The following is a 7,388-nucleotide window of genomic DNA, read 5'->3' as shown; positions in this document are numbered from 1 at the left end:
CAGGGGATTCTTTAAACCCAAATGAAAGTAACTTAATTCTTTATAAAGAATGACACTAACAAGATTCCCTATAATAATGAAGATTATCTTTGAATGTTTCCTAAAAACACTAAAGAGCCATGAAAGAGCTCTGAGAAACTCTAAAAAGCTCAGGAAGACTCTTAAAAGCTTTGAAAATCTTCAATTTAATTATACCTCGTAGCACTGAGATCTACAAGCTAGGAGATTCGTTAAAGAATGATAATAACAAATCCCGACAATAGTGAAGATCAACTTTGAATGTTCTCTAAAAAGTCGTGAAAACTCTAAAAAGCCCTAAAATATCTTAAGAGCTCTGAAAAATCTAAACAGCTCTGAAAAACTATAAAAAGCTCTGAAAAAGATTTACGTTAATTATAGTTCGTAGCACTAGTATCTACTAGCCAGGGGATTCATTAAACCCAACTGAAAGCAGCTTAATTCTTTATAAAGAATGATACTAACAAAATTCCCTACAATAATGAAGATTATCTTTGAATGTTTACTAAAAACACTAAAGAGCCCTGAAAGAGCTCTGAGAAACTCTAAAAAGCTCAGGAAGACTCTTAAAATCTTTGAAAAGCTTCAATTTAATTATACCCCGTAGCACTGAGATCTACAATCTAGGAGATTCGTTAAAGAATGATAATAACAAATCCCTACAATAGTGAAGATCAACTTTGAATGTTCTCTAAAAAGCCTTGAAAACTCTAACAAGCCCTAAAATATCTTAAGAGCTCTGAAAAATCTAACGAGCTCTAAAAAACTCTAAAAAGCTCTGAAATAGCTTTAAGTTAATTATATTTCGCAGCACTAGTATCTACTAGCCAGGGGATTCTTTAAACCCAAATGAAAGTAACTTAATTCTTTATAAAGAATGGCACTAACAAAATTCCCTATAATAATGAAGATTATCTTTGAATGTTTCCTAAAAACACTAAAGAGCCCTGAAAGAGCTCTGAGAAACTCTAAAAAGCTCAGGAAGACTCTTAAAAGCTTTGAAAAGCTTCAATTTAATTATACTCCGTAGCACTGAGATCTACAAGCTAGGAGAATCGTTAAAGAATGATAATAAAAAATCCCTATAATAGTGAAGATCAACTTTGAATGTTCTCTAAAAAGCCTTGAAAATTCTAAAAAACCCTGAAAACTCTAACAAGCCCTAAAATATCTTAAGAGCTCTGAAAAATCTAACGAGCTCTAAAAAGCTCTGAAAAAGCTTTAAGTTAATTATATTTCGCAGCACTAGTATCTATTAGCCAGGGGATTCTTTAAACCCAAATGAAAGTAACTTAATTCTTTATAAAGAATTGCACTAACAAAATTCCCTATAATAATGAAGATTATCTTTGAATGTTTCCTAAAAACACTAAAGATACCTGAAAGAGCTCTGAGAAATTCTAAAAATCTCAGGAAGACTCTTAAAAGCTTTGAAAAGCTTCAATTTAATTATACACCGTAGCATTGAGATCTACAAGCTAGGAGATTCGTTAAAGAATGATAATAACAAATCCCGACATTAGTGAAGATCAACTTTGAATGTTCTCTAAAAAGTCGTGAAAACTCTAAAAAACCCTGAAAACTCTAAAAAGCCCTAAAATATCTTAAGAGCTCTGAAAAATCTAAACAGCTCTGAAAAACTATAAAAAGCTCTGAAAAAGCTTTACGTTAATTATAGTTCGTAGCACTAGTATATACTAGCCAGGGGATTCTTTAAACCCAACTGAAAGTAACTTAATTCTTTATAAAGAATGATACTAACAAAATTCCCTACAATAATGAAGATTATCTTTGAATGTTTACTAAAAACACTAAAAACACTAAAGAGCCCTGAAAGAGCTCTGAGAAACTCTAAAAATCTCGGGAAGACTCTTAAAAGCTTTGAAAAGCTTCAATTTAATTATACTCCGTAGCACTGAGATCTACAAGCTAGGAGATTCGTTAAAGAATGATAATAACAAATCCCTATAATAGTGAAGATCAACTTTTAATGTTCTCTAAAAAGCCTTGAAAACTTTAAAAAGCCCTAAAATTTCTAAAGAGCTCTGAAAAATCTAAAGATCTCTGAAAAACTCTAAAAAGCTCTGAAAAGGCTTTAAGTTAATCATATTTCGTAGCACTAGTATCTACTAGCCAAGGGATTCTTTAAACCCAACTGAAAGTAACTTATGGTTGGTTTGGATGTAGAATTTTAAAGGTGGAATTTATGGGTCTAGGGGATTTAGTAGAATTACATTTCCCTTTGTATGTTTGGTTATCTGAATCCTTGGAATCACGTTTCCTACGGGATTCAGTTTTCCAGAAAATCCTCCATATGGAGCCCGACCCCTCCCCCCTAAGATATGCTGGGAAACTTATCAAGGGATTTATGGACTCACTTTTTTTAAACTCTAAATCCCATATATATGCAATTTTAAGATTTGAGGGTAATGCCAAACGGTACAAAGACTTTGATAAAAGGAAACTCTATAAATCCTATGAATTTTAATTGAGTTACCAAACACACAAGGAATTTATATGAATCCCAGAATTTGTAATCCCATGGTATTATAAATTCTTGGAAACACTAAATTCTACAAACAAACCCACCGTTAATTCTTTATAAAGAATGATTCTAAGAAAATTCCCTATAATAATGAAGATTATCTTTGAATGTTTCCTAAAAACCCTAAAAACACTAAAGAGCCTGAAAGAGCTCTGAGAAACTCTAAAAAGCTCAGGAAGACTCTTAAAATCTTTGAAAAGCTTCAATTTAATTATACCCCGTAGCACTGAGATCTAAAATCTAGGATATTCGTTAAAGAATGATAATAACAAATCCCTAAAATAATGAAGATCAACTTTGAATGTTCCCTAAAAAGCCTTGAAAACTCTAACAATCCCTAAAATATCTTAAGAGCTCTGAAAAATTTGACGACCTCTAAAAAACCCTAAAAAGCTCTGAAAAAGCTTTAAGTTAATTATATTTCGCAGCACTAGTATCTACTAGCCAGGGGATTCTTTAAACCCAAATGAAAGTAACTTAATTCTTTATAAAGAATGGCACTAACAAAATTCCCTATAATAATGAAGATTATCTTTGAATGTTTCCTAAAAACACTAAAGAGCCCTGAAAGAGCTCTGAGAAACTCTAAAAAGCTCAGGAAGACTCTTAAAAGCTTTGAAAAGCTTCAATTTAATTATACTCAGTAGCACTGAGATCTACAAGCTAGGAGATCGTTAAAGAATGATAATAAAAATCCCTACAATAGTGAAGATCAACTTTGAATGTTCTCTAAAAAGCCTTGAAAATTCTAAAAAACCCTGAAAACTCTAAAAGCCCTAAAATATCTAAGAGCTCTGAAAAATCTAACGAGCTCTAAAAAGCTCTGAAAAAGCTTTAAGTTAATATATTTCGCAGCACTAGTATCTACTAGACAGGGATTCTTTAAACCCAACTGAAATTAACTTAATTCTTTATAAAGAATGATACTAACAAAATTCCCTACAATAATGAAGATTATCTTTGAATGTTTACTAAAAACACTAAAGAGCCCTGAAGGAGCTCTGAGAAATCTAAAAAGCTCGGAAGACTCTTAAAATCTTTGAAAAGCTTCAATTTAATTATACCTCGTAGCACTGAGATCTACAAGCTAGGAGATTCGTTAAAGAATGATAATAACAAATCCTTACAATAGTGAAGATCAACTTTGAATGTTCTCTAAAATCCTTGAAAACCCTAAAGCCCTAAAATATCTTAAAGCTCTGAAAAATCTAAAGAGCTCTAAAACTCTAAAAATCTGAAAAAGCTTTAAGTTAATTATATTTCGCAGCACTAGTATCTACTAGCCAGGGGATTCTTTAAACCCAAATGAATGTAACTTAATTCTTTATAAAGAATGGCACTAACAAAATTCCCTAGAATAATGAAGATTATCTTTGAATGTTTCCTAAAAAAACTAAAGAGCCCGAAAGAGCTCTGAGAAACTCTAAAAAGCTCAGGAAGACTCTTAAAAGCTTTGACAAGCTTCAATTTAATTATACTCCGTAGCACTGAGATCTACAAGCTAGGAGATTCGTTAAAGAATGATAATAACAAATCCCTATAATAGTGAAGATCAACTTTGAATGTTCTCTAAAAAGCCTTGAAAACTCTAAAAAACCTGAAAACTCTAAAAGCCCTAAAATATCTAAGAGCTCTGAAAAATCTAACGATCTAAAAGCTCTGAAAAAGCTTTAAGTTAATTATATTTCACAGCACTAGTATCTACTAGCCAGGGGATTCTTTAAACCCAATGAAAGTACTTAATTATTTTTATAAAGAATGACACTAACAAATTCCCTATAATAATGAAGATTATCTTTGAATGTTTCCTAAAAACACTAAAGAGCCATGAAAGAGCTCTGAGAAACTCTAAAAAGCTCAGGAAGACTCTTAAAAGCTTTGAAAATCTTCAATTTAATTATACCTCGTAGCACTGAGATCTACAAGCTAGGAGATTCGTTAAAGAATGATAATAACAAATCCCGACAATAGTGAAGATCAACTTTGAATGTTCTCTAAAAAGTCGTGAAAACTCTAAAAAGCCCTAAAATATCTTAAGAGCTCTGAAAAATCTAAACAGCTCTGAAAACTATAAAAAGCTCTGAAAAAGCTTTACGTTAATTATATTCGTAGCACTAGATCTACTAGCCAGGGGATTCTTAAACCCAACTGAAAGCACTTAATTCTTTATAAGAATGATACTAACAAAATTCCCTACAATAATGAAGATTATCTTTGAATGTTTACTAAAAACACTAAAGAGCCTGAAAGAGCTCTGAGAAACTCTAAAAAGCTCAGGAAGACTCTTAAAATCTTGAAAAGCTTCAATTTAATTATACTCTAGCACTGAGATCTACAATCTAGGAGATTCGTTAAAGAATGATAATAACAAATCCCTACAATAGTGAAGATCAACTTTGAATGTTCTCTAAAAAGCCTTGAAAACTCTAAAAGCCCTAAAATATCTTAAGAGCTCTGAAAAATCTAACGAGCTCTAAAAACTCTAAAAAGCTCTGAAAAGCTTTAAGTTAATTATATTTCGCAGCACTAGTATCTACTAGCCAGGGGATTCTTTAAACCCAAATGAAAGTACTTAATTTTATAAAGAATGACTAACAAAATTCCCTATAATAATGAAGATTATCTTTGAATGTTTCCTAAAAACACTAAAGAGCCCTGAAAGAGCTCTGAGAAACTCTAAAAAGCTCAGGAATCTTAAAAGCTTTGAAAAGCTTCAATTTAATTATACTCCGTAGCACTGAGATCTACAAGCTAGGAGATTCGTTAAAGAATGATAATAAAAATCCCTACAATAGTGAAGATCAACTTTGAATGTTCTCTAAAAGCCTTGAAAACTCTAAAAAACCCTGAAAACTCTAAAAGCCCTAAAATATCTAAGAGCTCTGAAAAATCTAACGAGCTCTAAAAAGCTCTGAAAAAGCTTTAAGTTAATTATATTTCGCAGCACTAGTATCTACTAGCCAGGGGATTCTTTAAACCCAAATGAGTACTTAACTTAATTTTTATAAAGAATGACTAACAAAATTCCCTATAATAATGAAGATTATCTTTGAATGTTTCCTAAAAAACTAAAGACCTGAAAGAGCTCTGAGAAACTCTAAAAAGCTCAGGAAGACTCTTAAATCTTGAAAAGCTTCAATTTAATTATACTCCGTAGCACTGAGATCTACAAGCTAGGAGATTCGTTAAAGAATGATAATAACAAATCCCTACAATAGTGAAGATCAACTTTGAATGTTCTCTAAAAAGCCTGAAAACTCTAAAAAACCCTGAAAACTCTAAAAAGCCCTAAAATATCTAAGAGCTCTGAAAAATCTAAACACTCTGAAAACTCTAAAAAGCTCTGAAAAAGCTTTAATTAATTATATTCGTAGCACTAGATCTACTAGCCAGGGGATTCTTTAAACCCAATGAAAGTAACTTAATTCTTTATAAAGAATGATTCTAACAAAATTCCCTATAATAATGAAGATTATCTTTGAATGTTTCCTAAAAACACTAAAGATACCTGAAAGAGCTCTGAGAAACTCTAAAAAGCTCAGGAAGACTCTTAAAAGCTTTGAAAAGCTTCAATTTAATTATACCCTGTAGCACTGAGATCTACAAGCTAGGAGATTCGTTAAAGAATGATAATAACAAATCCCGACAATAGTGAAGATCAACTTTGAATGTTCTCTAAAAAGTCGTGAAAACTCTAAAAAACCCTGGAAACTCTAAAAAGCCCTAAAATATCTTAAGAGCTCTGAAAAATCTAAACAGCTCGGAAAAACTATAAAAAGTTCTGAAAAAGCTTTACGTTAATTATAGTTCGTAGCACTAGTATCTACTAGCCAGGGGATTCTTTAAACCCAATTGAAAGTAACTTAATTCTTTATAAAGAATGATTCTAAGAAAATTCCCTATAATATTGAATATTATCTTTCAATGTTTCCTAAAAACCCTAAAAACACTAAAGAGCCCTGAAAGAGCTCTGAGAAACTCTAAAAAGCTCGGGAAGACTCTTAAAAGCTTTGAAAAGCTTCAATTTAATTATACTCCGTAGCACTGAGATCTACAAGCTAGGAGATTCGTTAAAGAATGATAATAACAAATCTCGACAATAGTGAAGATCAACTTTAAATGTTCTCTAAAAAGTCGTGAAAACTCTAAAAAACCCTGAAAACTCTAAAAAGCCCTAAAGTATCTTAAGAGCTCTGAAAAATCTAAACAGCTCTGAAAAACTCTAAAAAGCTCTGAAAAAGCTTTAAGTTAATTATATTTCGTAGCACTAGAATCTACTAGCCAGGGGATTCTTTAAACCCAACTGAAAGTAACTTAAATCTTTATAAAGAATGATACTAACAAAATTCCCTACAATAATGAAGATTATCTTTGAATGTTTCCTAAAAACCCTAAAAACACTAAAGATCCCTGAAAGAGCTCTGAGAAACTCTAAAAAGCTCAGGAAGACTCTTAAAAGCTTTGAAAAGCTTAAATTTAATTATACTCCGTTGCACTGAGATCTACAAGCAAGGAGATTCGTTAAAGAATGATAATAACAAATCCCTATAATAGTGAAGATTAACTTTGAATGTTCTCTAAAAAGCCTTGAAAACTTAAAAAAAACCCTGAAAACTCTAAAAAGCCCTAAAATTTCTAAAGAGCTCTGAAAAACTCTAAAAAGCTCTGAAAAGGCTTTAAGTTAATCATATTTCGTAGCACTAGTATCTACTAGCCAAGGGATTCTTTAAACCCAACTGAAAGTAACTTATGGTTGGTTTGGATGTAGAATTTTAAAGGTGGAATTTATGGGTCCAGGGGATTTGGTAGATTTACATTTCCCTTT

Source organism: Papaver somniferum, chromosome 10 (genome assembly GCF_003573695.1).
Source record: "Papaver somniferum cultivar HN1 chromosome 10, ASM357369v1, whole genome shotgun sequence".
NCBI lineage: Eukaryota > Viridiplantae > Streptophyta > Magnoliopsida > Ranunculales > Papaveraceae > Papaver > Papaver somniferum.
Note: the sequence above shows the minus strand (reverse complement) of the source record.